This window comes from Oncorhynchus clarkii, chromosome 10 (assembly GCF_045791955.1).
Source record: "Oncorhynchus clarkii lewisi isolate Uvic-CL-2024 chromosome 10, UVic_Ocla_1.0, whole genome shotgun sequence".
NCBI classification, from domain to species: Eukaryota; Metazoa; Chordata; class Actinopteri; order Salmoniformes; family Salmonidae; genus Oncorhynchus; species Oncorhynchus clarkii.
Window position 1 is genome coordinate 39,316,766 of NC_092156.1, and position 19,285 is coordinate 39,336,050.

Sequence of the window (19,285 nt, forward strand, 5' to 3'; positions counted from 1 at the left end):
GCTCCAAATGGTTCCTGTTTTAGATCTGTTTTAACCTGACAATGGAGTTGTTAACTTGATTGAGTTCTACTGGCTGCCTTTCAGGTTTCACCAATTCCAGTCAACTCCAAGAGGGGATAGATAGCTCTACTTTGACCATACAAACCATGTTTCTCCATTCTAAACCTCTTATCTCCTCCATAGAAGACTTTGGTCTGAACTAACACATCATATCAGAGCTCCTCCTTCAGGATCTGTAACTCTGCATCACATGGGCTCTTTGCGATTTCAACCCATAGGGATCAAGTGTAAAAGTGTATGACTCCTGGAGTGTGGAACTCCCTTTGTCACAGGAACAAGACTGTCAGGAACAGTTGTGTGGAATGCACCATGAAACAGGTGTGTATACTCAACATGGTGCAGTCTGTTTGTTCTGAGTGTTCAAACTGCCCATCCCACCACACAACATCGCAACCAGAGAACTTTAGGAGCCTATTGATGCCGGGGTCTAATTGGTCTATGGAGTGTGTTGGTTATAACCAGCTGAGGGACCCCCGTCCCTGGCACTATGTCCCAGATACCACTGGTCATGACCATGATCGTCAGAGACAGGCCATTTGAAACAGTAAGAAATGATAGCATGAGAGTGTGACCTAGAACCAACCAGCAGCTCTATTAATAGGATGTTATAATAAGATCTAGATCAAGTCAGTGCTGTGGAAGTAGAACTCTGTTTTGTTGAATATGGGCTGGCAACTTCCATTTGTGCAAGGATGATCAGGCTATAATTGCCACTTTAAAAATGTATCTATTGGTATGGATACAATGGATAGGATTTGTTTGAAGAGGAAATTAGATCCAGAACACTATCTAGTACTCACTGGGCACACCACATCCTTTCAAAGTGGAAATGTGGGTAACATTTGGTTCAGACATCGATCAATGAAATTTCAACATTTATTCACCCACTCAAAAAGACAGACAGAAATTTGGTGAATTTCCGATGTGTTATCACAATGCAAAAAGCACAACCAAATTTCAATGGAAAAACAATGTCTGATTTTTGGTTTAGTTGTCACCTAAATGTGTTATAACTGCGCTTTCAACCATTTTAAAAGCACATCAAAGTTCAAATGGGAATACAATGTCAGATATTTAGTTTATTTATATAACAACATAATGTGTTATCACTGTGCACAACCAAATGACCTGGATTGTAGTTGAGATTACATGTAAAGTACATGGTGCAAGTGATCAATGTCGTTTGAGATTCTGCACTGATTATTATAGCAATTGTGAATATATCTACAGATCTGCGACATTTGCATGCTATCTTGAACAGGCACGCTTTCTATGAGTACATAAGTTGACATTTATAGTTACAGTTGACCTCAATGTGACCATGGATGTGTTACTAATTTTAAAGTTCAATAAAAGCTGTTACATTTGTTTGTAAGATAGCCTAAAGTTAAGGCTATTTACTATATTACAAAAGTAATATTGTGTTTGGTTGACAACGCAGCCAATATCAACATTTGAAGGAGATGTATCTTTTGTGTCACTGACTTAGTCTCAAATTAAAGTTTAATTGTCATGTGTGCCGAATAGAACAGGTGTAGGTATACCTTACAGTGAGATGCTTACTTACAGGCTCTAACCAATAGTGCAAAAAGGTATTAGGTGAACAACCGGTAAGTAAAGAAATAAAACAACAGTAAAAAGACAGGCTATATACAGTAGCAAGGCTATAAAAGTGGCAAGGCTACATACAGACACCAGTTAGTCAGGCTGATTGAGGTAGTATGTACATATGGTTAAAGTGACTATGCATATATGCATACATCTTTTATGCTACTGCTACTCTCTGTTCATCATATATGCATAGTCACTTTAACCATATGTACATACTACCTCAATCAGCAATTAAACTTTAATTTGAGATTGGGGGTGGTGGGACACAATGCAGATAGCCTGGTTAGCCAATGTGCGGGAGCACTGGTTGGTTGGCCCAATTGAGGTAGTATGTACATTTAATGTGTAGTTAAAATGACTATGCATATATGATAAACAGAGCGTAGCAGCAGTGTAAAAAGAGGGATTGGGGGCGGCACACAATGCAAATAGTCCGGGTAGCCATTTGATTATCTGTTCAGGAGTCTTATGGCTTGGGGGTAAAAACTGTTGAAGCATTTTTGTCCTAGACTTGGCACTCCGGTACCGCTTGCCATGCGGTAGTAGAGAGAACAGTCTATGACTGGGGTGGCTGGGGTCTTTGACAATTTTTAGGGCCTTCCTCTGACACTGCCTGGTGTAGAGGTCCTAGATGGCAGGCAGCTTATCCCCAGTGATGTACTGGGCCGTACGCACTACCCTCTGTAGTGCCTTGCGGTCAGAGGCCGAGCAATTGCCGTACCAGGCAGTGATGCTCTCGATGTTGCAGCTGTAGAACCTTTTGAGGATATCAGGACCCATGCCAAATCTTTTTAGTTTCCTGAGGGGGAATAGACTTTGTCGTGCCATCTTCACAACTGTCTTGGTGTGTTTGGACCATTCTAGTTTGTTGATGATGTGGACACCAAGGATGTTGAAGCTCTCAAGCTGCTCCACTACAGCCCCGTCGATGAGAATGGGGGCGTGCTCGGTCCTCCTTTTCCTGTAGTCCACAATCATCTCCTTTAGTCTTGGTTACGTTGAGGGATAGGATGTTATTCTGGCACAACCCGGCCAGGTCTCTGACTTCCTCCCTATAGGCTGTCTTGTTGTTGTCGGTGATCAGGCCTACCACTGTTGTGTCTTCGGTAAACTTAATGTTGGAGTCGTGCCTGGTCATTCAGTCGTGGGTGAACAGGGAGTACAGGAGGGGACTGAGCACGCACCTCTGGGGAGCTCCAGTGTTGAGGATCAGCGTGGCAGATGTGTTGCTCCCTACCCTCACCACCTGGGGGCGCCCTGTCAGGAAGTCCAGGATCCAGTTGCAGAGGGAGGTGTTTAATCCCAGGATCCTTAGCTTAGTGATGAGCTTTGAGGGTACTATGGTGCTGTGAATAGCATTCTCACATAAGCGTTCCTTTTGTCCAGGTGGGAAAAGGCAGTGTGGCGTGCAATAGAGATTGCATCATCTGTGGATCTGTTTGGGCGGTATGCAAATTGGAGTGGGTCTAGAATTTCTGGGATAAGGGTGTTGATGTGAGCCATTACCAACCTTTCAAAGCACTTCATGGCTATGGACGTAAGTGCTACGGGTCTGTAGTCATTTAGGCAGTTTTCCTTTGTGTTCTTAGGCACAGGGACTATGGTGGACTGCTTGAAACATGTTGGTTTTACAGACTCAATCAGGGACATGTTGAAAATGTCAGTGAAGACACCTGCTAGCTGGTCCACATGCCCGGAGCACACATCCTGGTAATCCATCTGGCCCTGCAGCCTTGTGTATGTTGACCTGTTTAAAGGTCTTACTCACATCGGCTACAGAGAGCGTGATCACGCTGTCGTCCGGTACAGCTGATGCTCTCATGCATGCCTCAGTGTTGCTTGCCTCGAAGCGAGAAAATAAGTGATTTAGCTCATCTGGTAGGCTCGTGTCACTGGGCAGCTGTGCTTCCCTTTGTAGTCTGTAATAGTTTGCAAGCCCTGCCGCATAAGACGAGCATCGGAGCCGGTGTAGTAGGATTCAATCTTAGCCCTGTATTGACACTTTGCCTGTTTGATGGTTTGTCGCAGAGCACAGCAGGATTTCTTGTAAGACTCCGGGTTAGTGTCCCGCACCTTGAAAGCGGCAGCTCTACCCTTTAGCTCAGTGCGAATGTTGCCTGAAATCCATGGCTTCTGGTTGGGGTACAGTGCCTTGCGAAAGTATTCGGCCCCCTTGAACTTTGCGACCTTTTTCCACATTTCAGGCTTCAAACATAAAGATATAAAACTGTATTTTTTTGTGAAGAATCAACAACAAGTGGGACACAATCATGAAGTGGAACGACATTTATTGGATATTTCAAACTTTTTTAACAAGTCAAAAACTGAAAAATTGGGCGTGCAAAATGATTCAGCCCCCTTAAGTTAATACTTTGTAGCGCCACCTTTTGCTGCGATTACAGCTGTAAGTCGCTTGGGGTATGTCTCTCAGTTTTGCACATCGAGAGACTGACATTTTTTCCCATTCCTCCTTGCAAAACAGCTCGAGCTCAGTGAGGTTGGATGGAGAGCATTTGTGAACAGCAGTTTTCAGTTCTTTCCACAGATTCTCGATTGGATTCAGGTCTGGACTTTGACTTGGCCATTCTAACACCTGGATATGTTTATTTTTGAACCATTCCATTGTAGATTTTGCTTTATGTTTTGTATCATTGTCTTGTTGGAAGACAAATCTCCGTCCCAGTCTCAGGTCTTTTGCAGACTCCATCAGGTTTTCTTCCAGAATGGTCCTCCATCTTCCCATCAATTTTAACCATCTTCCCTGTCCCTGCTGAAGAAAAGCAGGCCCAAACCATGATGCTGCCACCACCATGTTTGACAGTGGGGATGGTGTGTTCAGGGTGATGTGCTGTGTTGCTTTTACGCCAAACATAACGTTTTGCATTGTTGCCAAAAAGTTCAATTTTGGTTTAATCTGACCAGAGAACCTTCTTCCACATGTTTGGTGTGTCTCCCAGGTGGCTTGTGGCAAACTTTAAACGACACTTTTTATGGATATCTTTAAGAAATGGCTTTCTTCTTGCCACTCTTCCATAAAGGCCAGATTTGTGCAATATACGACTGATTGTTGTCCTATGGACAGAGTCTCCCACCTCAGCTGTAGATCTCTGCAGTTCATCCAGAGTGATCATGGGCCTCTTGGCTGCATCTCTTCTCCTTGTATGAGCTGAAAGTTTAGAGGGACGGCCAGGTCTTGGTAGATTTGCAGTGGTCTGATACTCCTTCCATTTCAATATTATCGCTTGCACAGTGCTCCTTGGGATGTTTAAAGCTTGGGAAATCTTTTTGTATCCAAAGCCGGCTTTAAACTTCTTCACAACAGTATCTCGGACCTGCCTGGTGTGTTCCTTGTTCTTCATGATGCTCTCTGCGCTTTTAACGGACCTCTGAGACTATCACAGTGCAGGTGCATTTATACGGAGACTTGATTACACACAGGTGGATTGTATTTATCATCATTAGTCATTTAGGTCAACATTGGATCATTCAGAGATCCTCACTGAACTTCTGGAGAGAGTTTGCTGCACTGAAAGTAAAGGGGCTGAATAATTTTGCACGCCCAATTTTTCAGTTTTTGATTTGTTAAAAAAGTTTGAAATATCCAATAAATGTCGTTCTACTTCATGATTGTGTCCCACTTGTTGTTGATTCTTCACAAAAAAATACAGTTTTATATCTTTATGTTTGAAGCCTGAAATGTGGCAAAAGGTCGCAAAGTTCAATACTTTCGCAAGGCACTGTATGTACGTACAGTCACTGGGGATGACGTCCTCAACGCACTTATTGATCAAGCCAGTGACTGACGTGGTGTACTCCTCAATGCCATCGGAAGAATCCCGGAACATGTTCCAGTCTGTGATTGCAAAACAGTCCTGTAGTTTAGCATCGGCTTCATCTGGCTTAGTCTGGCTTTAATTCCAGTTTGTTTTCAAATTGATATGTTGGATTCATGTCTCCATCTCAACCAAGAATCAACGTTAAAGAATTTGCTAAATCAAATCACGTTATGTAAAGTGCAATTAATGTTTATTTTAATATAGTCCTATTCTTTAACTTCAGTTTTTGGTTGAAATGGAGATGTGAATCCAACATATCAATTATGAGTTTGTAGACCAATTGGAATTAAATCCAGACTAAGTCAGTGGCACAGATGGAACTATCCAAGCAGAAGATGCATATCCTTCAAATGTTGATATTTGGTTGCTTTTACAACCAAACACAATTCAATATCCAGTTTGTCTGTAAATGTATATTTGATATGTTGGATTCCTTCTTTGGGCAGTAAACCTGCTTATGGCTCTCGCTCACTATCAACAGATTACATTTTATGTGACGTCTGCTTGGGACATGGAAGCCAATATGCAGCGCCATATACTGTACAGTCAGTGATTGAGGACTCAACAAGTGAGCCTGTTTTGTGAAAACCAGACAGACAGGTTTCAGAAGGTCGTGTGTGTGTGTGTGTGTGTGTGTGTGTGTGCGTGCGTGGTCACGCCTTACCACTCTCTGATGGTTTGCATTTAGCTTGCATACCAAAACCTTCCTCACAGGCTGGAGGCTGTTAGCAAATACTACACAATTCCTCCAACACAGTTGTCACTGCTGGGTTTAAGATATTGAGATGTTTAATGCCCACTGATGTCCAGTGCTCACAGCGTGTTGTGTAGCACAAACTGTTTCTGAATGGATCAACAATGAATGTTTGGACCAAATGAGATTATGTAATGGATAATCAGGGGCCCGGGACCAGCTGCTGAATCAATGGAAACAAGGGTCTGTCTGTTGGACCTCAGCCACTGTCTACACTACAGGGTGCTAAAGATGTATTCTTCTGCACAGGCCTTTCTGTTTTCCTATCTTCCTCAGAGCTGTCAGTGTGCTTCCTGGCCTGTTTTGGTGCTGTGTATCCATAGCTGTGTCCCTAGCTGTGGCGGTTGAGCGCTGGCCTCTCCTCTCTCCGTGGTGTTCAGGAAGACACTCTGTCCCGGGCTACCGGCCTGCTATGCTGCACTCTGGCCACTGCCAGGAGTCCTGGATTAAGTTCTTTGTGTAAAGATGATGGGTCAAGATGTGCTCCCGACAGACTCTGGAAGTCGATGATGTGCTAAAATAGAGACTAGTGTACATTGTTCACTTGGGGCTGTCACTGAATAAAAAATGTAGTGAATGTCTGTCATGGCCTAACTCCCCATGTACTTGGCGCCTAGTTAAGCATTTGTATTTATGCAAGAGTGAAGGCAGTTCATGTTAGCGTACAGCCTCTTCAGCGGCTTGAGCAAGATGGATCAGCTGTTCACATCAGACTACTGTAACGCTACTCACCGAGAGTCAACTGAAGCATCAAATTACAGTTGAGTGCTAGCGTTTATCCTGTGCAACCCTAGTTTGATTTAAATTGAAGGAGATGTTGGTGGAAGAGCTGGAACAATGCTCTTAAAGGTCTCATGTAAGAATCAGATGAGTGTGTTCAGTGTGGAAGGATTAAAAAAAGAAGATGATAGACATTTGTTTCTTTATGGAAGATGGACCTAGTTTGCGTGAGACAGATTTGTGTATATTCTGGGCATGGCTTTGCAATGGGCTGCTGCTAGGTGTACCTCCTTCACAGTGTACATTCTGCTGGTGTTCTGTCACTGACAGTATGGTTTACTCCCTATCTATTAGGATACTCACATCATTGTGGTGTTGAAACGTTAAATGAACAGTCAAAAAGGAGAATGTAAACGTATCATTGACTGTATGAAAATAAGGAATGTATGCATGTTCATGTTTAATATGAGTACTCAACAACAGTATATCATTCAATGGGCTTAACTGGGCCAGGGTTCTACACTAACTTTTCCCACTGGTGGCAATTGTGCTACAAACTTTTTTCAGTTGGTGGCACCAGCACATGATTTGGTCACAATCATTTGTTTTATACAAAATTATACAACGGGTTGGTCGATTCCTGAATGCTGATTGGTTAAAAGCGCATTCCAGCCGGTGTCTATTCCACAAGTTATTGTTCCATCTGACTGCACAATCCACTGTCTCATCAGACCAGCCAGGCAATTTCAACTTGATCTCCACTATAAAAACATCTCACATTTCTTTTAGAACAACATTTCGTTTTCAGCAGGGGAGATTTGTATAAACATTGCAGTCTGTTTCTCTGACATTTTCAACATTGTTTCAATATTCAAATTCCATCTCCAGCTGTCCCATAGTAATGAACATGTCGGGACGAGACAGACAGGCATGCAACGTTTCTCAGCCAGTCTAAATCATGAATCAGTTGGCATCATTTTTATGGATATATATATAAAGAAATGTTAATTGGAAAAAGGTGCAGCTAGTTTGCAGTCTTTTTCTTCAGTTTGAAGTTATTGTGTTCGCTGTGATGTTGGCTCGCTCCTGTGAACAACAGTGTTCTGACGAGAGAGCACATTTTCTATTCCAGGCGAAATTGTGCCTCATTAGCTCATTGTTATGGATGTTTCCAAATAAATGTCACTAGAAAACAGCTTCAACAAATGCAAATGCAGCTACTGTTGTTATTATGGCTTCACTGTTTGACGTGACTGTAAGTAGTTGGCTAGCTAGCAAGCACGGGATAAGAACATTGCCAGTATGGCAATGGAACATTTTAGAATGAATGAATGGGTCGCATCTATAGATACTAGAGACAACGGATCACAAAACTCACGGATCGGATCATTTTTTCGGATCAGCAAAAAAAAAAGGGGGAGACAAATATAACTTTGCTTTCCATTTATTACTTAAAGAACACTTGAAGCAAGGAACTTTTCAATGTTGAAATAAAATCTTTAAATAAAACGTTCAATACTCGATTGTTAAAGTGCAAAATGAGGCATGATACCTTTTTCCTTTGAACAATAGTGAATGAAAAAATAGCCTGTATCCACATCATCAAAGAAAAGTTCAAAAAGAAAAAGCAAAGCAGACCTAAGCTTGGGGCGGCAGGGTAGCCTAGTGGTTAGAGCGTTGGACTAGTAACCAGAAGGTTGCAAGTTCAAATCCCCGAGCTGACTAGGTACAAATCTGTCGTTCTGCCCCTGAACAGGCAGTTAACCCACTGTTCCTAGGCTGTCATTGAAAATAAGAATTTGTTCTTAACTGACTTGCCTAGTTAAATAAAGGTAAAATAAATAAATAACTTCAAATTATTTTTCAAAAAGATGAGGGTGTCAACATTGCCTGGAGAGAGGGTAGACCTCTTTGCAGTCACTTTGTCCCCTGCCGTGGAGAACACCCTCTCTCTAGGAACTGAAGTGTCAGGCACAGCCAGGTAGCGTCTTGCCATCATGGCAATGTGAGGGTATTTACACTCCATTGCTTTTCCACCATGCCAGTGGATCACCATCCACTGCAATGACGCTTGCTGCCTTGTAGGATGCCACCTCCTCTTTGATGGTGTTGGCAAACGTCTTGCCTGTGTTCTTGCTCGCAAAGGTCTCCCCAAAAAGCTCCTTCATGACCAAATTATTTTGTGGAGGAGATGCCTCTGAGTCTGCTCCTGTTGTCTCTGTGGCTTGACCCTGCAGAAAAAAATGACTTGATCTATTCAACTACATATTTATTTTCATATTTCATAAAACCATAATTGTGGCAATAACATTTGATAAAAGCCATTATTATTCCAAATCAAAAATGGATGATTCTAATAGCAATAGCATAGACTAAGATTAGACTGCAGTATATAAATGTCTATAAATGTCTCCCATGTCTCCCATGACCTATTCAGTGGCTACAATCTAAGTGGTGTAGGTCAGGGTCTATGGGAGACAGGGACGTGAACCTGAAGGTAGTCCCGTACATTAGGGGGGTATCTGGGGTTCAGGTCCTCTCTAGTGATAGTGCTGTCTTCCTCACCTGGGGCCATGGATTGTAGAATCCTTGTTTTCAGAAGTAGGATCATGGACACAGACGGTGCAGTTTCAGTGCTCAATAGGGTTGTAACCATTTTGAGGGGTTTGAACACCTGGAGGACCTCCTGCCACTTTCACGTCATCATCAGACAAGGTGACGATGTCTTTATTTTTTCCCGGGTCTTGTCTGTCAGTGCAGAGTATACAACTGCCTGCTGCTCAAGATAGCATTCCAACATGTCATAAGTGGAGTTCCATCTTGTTGTGACATTGTGTGTGAGCTTGTTGGTCGGTAGCTATAACATTTCTTGCTTGGTCTTAAGCACATGAGCGGCTGTTGTGCTTCGGTGGAAAAAGGAAACCACCTTCCTGATCCTCCCAAGGAGGCGGTCCATCTGGTTCACAGAGATTCCCCTTTGGGATGCTAAATTGATCACATGTGCAAAGCAAGTTATCTGTGGCCCCAGTCCAGCCTCTATCACTGCATTTACTTGGCTCTTGGCATTATCTGTGGTAATTGGGATATTTCTTGAAGCCTCTCTAGCTTCCACTCTGCTACCCGCGCAAGATTTGTGCCTGTGTGACTCTCATAGAGGGGGCGTGTCTGTAGCACCGGACTTCACATCTCCCACTCCTCTGTGGTGTAGTGAGCAGGCACAGTCACGTAGCTTTCCATTGCCCTGGAGGTCCACCCGTCTGTGGTGAGGGCAACAGATAATTTGTGGACAATTTTGATATTTTCCTGTTCATAAAGATCTGGCATTATCTTCATACTGAAGTGGGTGCGCGACAGGATTTCCTAGCGTGGCTCAAGCACTTTCACCATATGTTTAAACCCTTTGTTTTCCACAACAGTGTGGCCTCATGTCTGCAGTGATAAACATCCCAATAGATTTGGTGATGGCTTTAGCCCTTGCTGATTCTGCAGCAAAGGGCTGCTTAAATTCCGCGGTGAGAAGTTGTCTCTTGGCTGAGTTGGCTTCCATCACTGACACACCAGGGTGATGACGCTTTAAATGTGTGGCCACGCTCGATGTATTTCCATGATCATACGGCTTTCTTGTGGCACAATGCCTACACACCGTAATGGTGTTGTCCATCACCCTTCTTCCGCTATCATATTTGACAGGGAAGCCAACATGCTCCCATACATGAGACTTAATGAAGCGGGAGGCTTTTCCAGTTCTTCAGCTCCTCCGCTAGCTCCATGTCTGTCACTGCTCTTTTTTCTTCTTTGCTTTCTGCAACGCGAGCATCCAGGATTGATTCGTTGGGATTCAACATGCCCCGTTCACGTGTACAGAACACACAACTGCTTTTTTTAAATGATCAAATCAACCTTCAGGCTTCAGAGTAAAACACAGCATCTGTCTTGTCTTTATCTTTTCACTGCAACTCTGCATCGAGATTTAGGGAATTATTACTTTAAAAAGTAACAGCGGCAGTAAATTCGCAGTAAATTTGCAATTGATCCGCAGTTCACATGTGTGCCAAACCGGGGGGGGGGGGGGGGGGGGGTGATCACGGATCAACTCTGGTCCGTTACACCACTAATAGATACAGAACAAAAAGACTGAACGACTGGGTCGCGTCTCTGGCAAACGAACCGATAGAACGACCAGCCGGCTTGGATAGCAACCCTAGAGTTGTGTCAGGACGATATCTTGTGGAAAGATCAAATAGTATGAATAAATTCAACAAAATAACGTTTTTAATGAGAATATGTCAATCATTATTTGTATGTTGGTAACCAGTTGAATAAAAGTGATAATGCCCTTGAAGCCGGTGTTTGTAGGACATATTGGCACGGTTTGCCGGCCCTCCACTTCGTCTCGGGCCTGACAACACCCGTGCAAATATATCCTCCAAACACCGGCTTCTTGGGCATTATCACTTAAATGTATAATTGATAATGATCTGGGCCCAGTTTCTCCAAAAGCATCTTAAGGCTAAGTCCATCATTCATAGGAGCATTGTTAAATTTCTGAGCCTTTTCCCAAAACCGTTGTTATTAACTTTGCACTTGAAAACACTCATAATCAAACACCTGCCTCAGACCACTTGTAGAACAGCTAAGTGAGTTGTTAGATGCTTTTTTGCCCTCCTGCGTCACTTTCTACACAGAAGATCTCCACTAAACATAGATCTCCGCCAATAACTTCAAAACAAAGTTGACTACAAATACAAAGTTGCCAATGTCTTTGCAGTTGATACAAACAAACGACACAGACACACCGTGCATTCGGAAAGTATTCCGACCCCTTGACTTTTTCATCATTTTGTTACGTTCCAGCCTTATTCCAAAATTGATTCAATAAGAAATGTTCCCCATAAATCTACACACAATACCCCATAATGACAACGCGAAAACAGGTTTTGAGAAATGTTTGCAATTTTATAAAAAATATAAAACCGATGACTTATTTACTTAAGTATTCAGACCGTTTGCTATGAGACTCGAAATTGAGCTCAGGTCTGGGGAAGGTTAACAAAACATTTCTGCAGAATTGAAGGTCCCCAAGAATATAGCGGCCTCCATCATTTTTAAATGGAAGAAGTTTAGAACCACCTCTTCCTAGAGCTGGCCGCCCAGCTAAACTGAGCAATCAGGGGAGAAGGGCCTAGGTCAGGGAGTTGACAAAGAACCCGATGGTCACTCTGACAGAGTTCCAGAGTTCCTCTGTGTACATGGGAGAACCTTCCAGAAGGACAACCATCTCTGCAGCACTCCAACAATCAGGCCTTTATGGTAGAGTGGCCAGACAAAAGCCACTCCTTGGTAAAAGGCACATGACAGCCCGCTAATAGTTTGCCAAAAGGCACCTAAAGGACCCACAGACATGAAAAACAAGATTCTCTGGTCTGATGAAACCCAGATTGGAATCTTTAGCCTGAATGCCAAGTGTCACAATTAGAGGAAACCTGGCACCATCCCTATGGTGAAACATGGTGGTGGCAGCATTTAAAAAAATGTATTTAATCTTTTATTCAACTTGGAACGGCTTATTGAGATTTTAAATCTCCTTTTCAAGAGTGTCCTGGCCAAGATAGGCAGCATCAAGTCATTACACAATTACAGACAGACAACATGAAAAACTTCAGGTAATCTGGTAAAAAAAAGCATAGAATTCATAAGAGTATAACAATCTCAAAACAGGAAATTAAAAACATTAATAGGTCAGTGAATCAGCCTCCACCACATTTCTGAACAATAAAAAGGGCTGAATGAAATAGTAAACCCAAATTGGTAAACCAGTGACTGAGCCTACTAGTGACTAGAGAAGGCCAGCCAACCCTGGTATGTAAAGTGCAGTTTTGCGTAAGGGTTTTGCAGTTTAGAATACATCTCAATGCTCCTTAGTAAAGGGTGTCAATTGATCTGAAACACTGAGCAGAAACATTCATATATAAATGCTGTGGGGATGTTTTTCAGTGGCAGGGACTGGGAGACTAGTCAGGATCGAGGGAAAAATGAACAGAGCAAAGTACAGAGAGATCCTTGATGGAAACCTGCTCCAGAGTGCTCAGGACCTCAGACTGGGGCGAAGGTTCACCTTCCAACAGGACAACGACCCGAAGCATACAGCCAAGACAACGCAGGAGTGGCTTTGGAACAAGTTTCAATGTCATTGAATGGCCCAGCCAGAGCCCGGACTTGAACTAGATTGAACATCTCTGGAGAGACTGTGCAGCAACACTCGCCATCCAACCTGACAGAGCTTGATAGGATCTGCAGAGAAGAATGGAAGAAACTCACCAAATACAGATGTGCCAAGCTTGTTGCGTCACACCCAAGAAGACTCGAGGCTGTAATCGCTGCCAAAGGTGCTTCAACAAAGTACTGATTAAAGGGTCTGAATACTTATGTAAATGTGATATTTGCAAAAATTTCATAACCTGTTTTTGCTTCGTCATTATGGGGAATTGTATGTAGAATAATAAGGGGGAAGTAACAATTGAATCCATTGTAGAATAAGACTGTAACATAACAAAATGTGGAAAAAGTCAAGGGGTCTGAATACTTTCCGAACGCACTGTATAAAAACATTTTTCAAACGGAAACTGAGATGACTGCATTAAAGTATAAATATAGTAGGGTATAGGCCTATATCAATCATATTGTAATGTACTGAGTGTACAAAACATTAGGAACACCTTCCTCATCTTTTGCCCTCAGAACAGCCTCAATGTTTTAAAAAAAGAAATAGAAAATACAATGTTGTTTTTCTAGCTCCACAACCATGCTTAAACCACATTAGGGAACCATTTGTTTAGGTCTGGGAACCATTTTAATTCAGGTGCGCATCAGCCAGGCAGTTTGGCCAGCTCCAAAACAAATGGCCACCAAAACAAATGGCCAGTCTTTGATGCAAATAATCATGCAGCATTTTACCCACACCTCACAGTAGTAAATGGCTTCTGTTTTTCGTATTATACGTTGGTTAGCATAAATTAGCTAGATTTGACCAAGTTGGCAGATGTCCGACGATGGTGCCAATGAATCTCTGATTAGTTGTGATGGCTGGCTACCTGTGACCTCGTTTTGTAAACGATTCTCACGTAAATGTTAAAAAAATATCTATTTTAGGGGGTAGATCAGCTTTAGTATTTTCATGCAGGAGTTGGCATTTATAAAACTGAATTTGATGTGAGAATGTGCTTATCCTCCTGCAAACTTTAGACCATGCGTACGCACAGTTTCTAGTGGTTGAAGTATTGCATTGCAAGAAAGCAGAAGTAGCCAAATAGCTACTTGGGGAATATATGATGACACTCTTACTCATATCAGAAACACTGGTAGCCTAGCTAAATATAATAACAAGATGCAATAATTTGGCGTTAGTGAGAAAAACGAAAATCTATTTCTGTTTGCATTCTGAAATAGAAATCGGCATATATTTCAATGATCATTGCAGAGTAAATTCCTTACCTTTTCTGACTGTTATGGTTTCATAGGCTACTTGCGAAATAGCCTATAGTGATACAAGAAGTTAGGATAGACTACCATTTGTCCGATCTCTCGTTTAATTTAGTTCACAATAGTAAATAGATAAGCTATTTCAAGTTGTCTATTTTTCTCTATGCGATCCGAAGCGTAGTTTAACGGTGTAGACAATATTTCATTTCTAAACCATAATACATGTATCATCACATTGCAGAATCAATTCCGCACCTTTTCTGGCCGTGAGTTTAGATTCCCGTAGTAGCCATAAGAAAAATGGCCATGCACATCTCTCATTTAATTGTAAAGTTTTTTTCAGAGTAGACAATGTTTCAGAATTCGCAGGCAGGGCAGCATATTCAGTTTAGGGAAAAAGTGAACGCAAAACATTATTGCATTCAAACGATCTGTTTGAAACGGTCAGATACCACAAATGTCACTGCAAAAGAAAACAACATTCTGCCAACACCTCCAAAGACATTTGATCAAGTTCACCATTGCTATTTCCTTTAGATACTGTCTTGGTCTAATTCCAATACTTCCAAACTATACAGCAAATAAGGGTGTTATTGTCACCATAAAAGGTGAATGATGGGCCTTTTCAGGCAGAGTAAATGAGAGGTCTGATTTACACCAGGAAACGTGTATGTATGGCGTGCGTCAAGTTGATAAATGTCCATTTTTAAAAATGGCGTACGCAGATATTTACTGTTACTTTTATGCAACACTTACAAATGAGGCCCCTGATCCTTCAGATAGTTACTCAGTAGCAGTGGCGGTCGGTGACGTTTAGGATGAGGGAGGATGATATTTTTATTTATGAGCATGGCCTTATTTCTATTACAACATATTGGTTGACTGCCATTCATATTCCATTCACCGAGCTCAATGTAACATCGATAGGTTTAGGCTACTACATGATACTCAACATTTCCCTATAATGAGGTTGCTACAAACTAGCCTATGAGTGAACGTTTACAATACACGCTAGGTGCGCAGGTCGAGAAATTTGAGTAATCAAGGTGACAGACATTGACACATTCTATACCGTCTTGCACACTCTTGCCTGCATCTAGCTGATCTAGAGTGTAATCATTTGTCCAACAGCTGCAAGCAAGAGTTTCTATTGGACAAATTCTGGTATGTTTATGCCTGTTTTGTTGCCTTTGCTTCCGTTTTAAGATGATTTTTTTCAACAGAATTAGCTGAATGAATCCACCCCTGATCACACGCAAGTACAGTTCACTTTCATTGCAGCCACATACAAACAGCATGATCATTTTCCCCTTGGCTTGTGGACTTCAGTGCACAGCACATCAACTGTCTGTGACCTGGTGAAAAAACCTTTCCAAGCCAAGCCTTCATATTATAACCGCTAACTGCTACACATGGCCTACATCGTTGTCACCATATTATCTAACTTCATAGTCAACATAGCTGCTAGAACTAACGCGTTAGAAAATCCGCTGCAATCATGCAGTACAGTGTACAGTCAGCAAGCAGTTTAGCAGTTACACCCACAGGCCCTGGTTGCAATCAATTAATAAAACCAAAAGCTTACTTTGACTTGGAAGAGTTCCAGTGTTGGATAGCCATAGCCAGCTAGCTAACATAGCATCCCTTTTTGTTTGAGCTGGGTGTTTGTGCAGGCTAAAATGGCTAGCTGCATTCGCTAGCTAAGTTAAAGTGAAAAAAATACAACGAAATATAGCTAGCTCTCTCTTTCTCTCTCTCTTGCTTATCCATTTTTAAAGAAATGAATTTGTTCAAAACTGTTAACTATTGTCTTTCTCTCTTTGATTCAACATCCCACTTTATTTTCTCTCCCTTTGAGTCTACTAGTCACCTCAGAAATGAGACAGTTCGGCCTCCAACACGGTGTTCTTATCAGGGTCCGACTGGCCCATTTTTATATATTAAAATCAAATTTAACAAGCGGAGGCGTATCACGTTATTTACTTGACCTACTATAGAGATGAAAAGTGTTTTTCCCCGTTTTTTTAATGGAAACCCAAAGGAGTCATACCTAACTGCCCAGTGGCTTTCCATAGCCATTTTTTTTCTCACACCGCGGCGTGCTCTGTCCATTATGCTGACACAGTGCAGCGGAGATCGATTTTTCTCCCACCAATCTGTCATCCAATCATTTGAACTTTTTTGCTAGATTTATATAATGACATAAAACTAAAACTGAGGGGGCACAAGTTTGAACTGAGGGGCTAAGCCCCTTTAGCCCCGTTGTGGAGACTGGTATGCCTGTCTATACCACTAGGACCAACATGCTCTTTCTTCACACTGATATTCCTATCTCACTCTGTGGCACAAGACACACCTGGTTATTTTGTGTGTGTTTGTGTACATGTTTAATTCTGGACAACTCACTCATTCTGACTCACTGATTCGCTGATTACTGACTCAGCCAAACGGAGACATTACATTACACTCCTTTTGCTGTCAACACCTATTTCTGTGTGCACAGGTCAAATTCCAGTTTGCCACACATCCCTCCCCTTATTCTGGCCTCAACATTTGAAATGATGCCCGAGGCACGTACCTCACACATAAGGAATAACCTCATAAACATTGTCAGGATGTAGCAGTGGACATTTTCCCTTCAACTGAAGTCGTTACGGTTCAGTATTTTTGACCACCCCCCTTAAACGCACACACTACTCAAACTAATGGGCATGTGACCGCAAGACAGAAGGGCACGTTTCAAACGAGTACACGGTACATATTGACAAACATTATATGTCCATGTAGATTGGTGGAGCAAATAAAGGATCATAGCAGTTGCCTCAAGGTAGATGAACACTTTGCCCTTAACACTATCCACTAATCGTTTGGCGATGCGGGGGCACAAACTTCCCTGCATGGGCCTTAGCTGATGTAGATTAATGGAGCATTCTCTCCCGAACGATGCACAGTGGACATTGGGGTTGTCTCTAGACCTCCCCAGCAGTGACACAACTTCCTTGCCACACCCAGGAACATTTTGCGGTGCAGTCATTTTCTCTCCAAGCCTGGGGAAAGGGTCGGAGAACACCCTCTCTTTTTCAGGCTCCGGAGAGAGCTCGGTCATCATTAATTCACTGTCAGTCAGTGTCGGTATGAAATCCTCACACACCCCATCATAGGCCAGACACTCCTGCACAAGTGAGACAGTTCGGCCTCCAACACAGTGTCCTCACCAGGGCCCGACTGGTAAATTTAACCCCAGCCTTATTAATCAAATATTACAGGCGGAGGCGTATCACGTTATTTACTTGACCTACTACAGAGACGAGAAGTATTTTCTTTCTCCCTGTTTTTAAAAAATGGAAACCCGAAGAAGTCATGCCTAACTGCCCAGTGGTTTTCCATAGCCCCCCTACACACACCACGGTGTGCTCTGACCATTATGCTGACTCAGCACAGCGGAGATACAGATTTTCTTTCATGCCAACCTGTCACTCATTTGTTTCAAGTTTGAACTGAGGGGCTGAGCCCCATTAGCCCCCTCGTGGAGACTGGTATGCCTGTCTATACCACTAGGACCAATATGCTCTTCAGACTGACATTCCTATCTCACTCTGTGGCACAGCAAGACACACCTGGTTATTGTGTACGTACGTTTGTAACTCTGGACAACTCACTCATTCTGACTCACCGATTCGCTGTTTACTGACTCAGCCACACAGAGAGATGAAATGATCCTGTTTTACCATCAACCCCTATTTCTGTGTGCACAGGTCAAATTCCAGTTTGCTCAAGAGTTTTCTTGTGAGGTAATTGACTGAAAAGGGAACCCGTTTTAACTTTGTGTACTTCTACTTGGCTCCTGAGATATATATGCATAGTCACATTTAACTATACATTCATGTATGTATATACTACCTCAAAACCAGTGCTCCCGCACATTGGCTAACTGGGCTATCTGCATTGTGTCTTTGCTTACCTGTTGTTTTTACTTTAACTTACCTGTGGTTCACCTAATACCTTTTTGCACTATTGGTTAGAGCCTGTAAGTAAGCATTTCACTGTTGTATTCGGCACATGTGACAAATAAACTGTGATTTGATTTGAGATGCTCAGTGTAGTAGTGGAGCCCCCCGTCTAACCTGCCAACAAAATGTACTGTAGACTAAAAATGATATTTGAAAGGCTGCTAGGGCAGCTGTATGTGGGTAGGAGCGGCACACAGAAACAGTCTGGTTCTTTTCAAGTGCCAGGTCCTCAAATTATCCCATGATGTTCTCACTGCAGAGAGTCCGTTGTTTCAACAGGGGTTGATTAGTTTAGCCAGTGATCCATTACACTGGCCCACCATGGACATATGCAGCAGCTCTGATATCACCGCCTGTCTTCCCTACTCCTCTCATCTCAGACCAGCTCCCAGGGTCATTCTATGTCATTTCAGCAAGCCTTGACACCCACCATCTCAGATTGTTCTGAAATATTTTCTGTAGTTAAAGACAGATAAGATTAGCATTCCTGAAACATTATTTTGTTTAAATGTTATTTGATCTCTGAGAATTAAAGCTAATTGATTTGCTTCAAATTGGCCCTTTTCATTTACAGCATTCACATTATATTCCACAAATTATTGTACCCAACATCCTGATTTGGACCAAACTTCTCCCTACCTCTGAGTAAGACATGAGGAATCCAATAATATGGTCAGAAGCCAACCATGGACCCCCCCACATCACATGCCAATCCCACCTCCACAACCAGTATAAAGTATCAGTTCTCTGTTGTACAAGTAGTATGGAGCTGCGGTTTCGAGTATTACTTGTTCACCATTTTGTAATGTGTTCCC

General features: G+C 42.4%; 1 protein-coding gene across 2 annotated transcripts in view; it reads left to right on the forward strand.

Annotated features, from left to right (window-relative positions):
• The window catches only part of LOC139418456 (unconventional myosin-XVIIIa-like), a 109,209-nt gene that overhangs the window by 21,686 nt on the left and 68,238 nt on the right, over positions 1 to 19,285 (forward strand). The gene's annotated exons all lie outside the window — the stretch shown is intronic.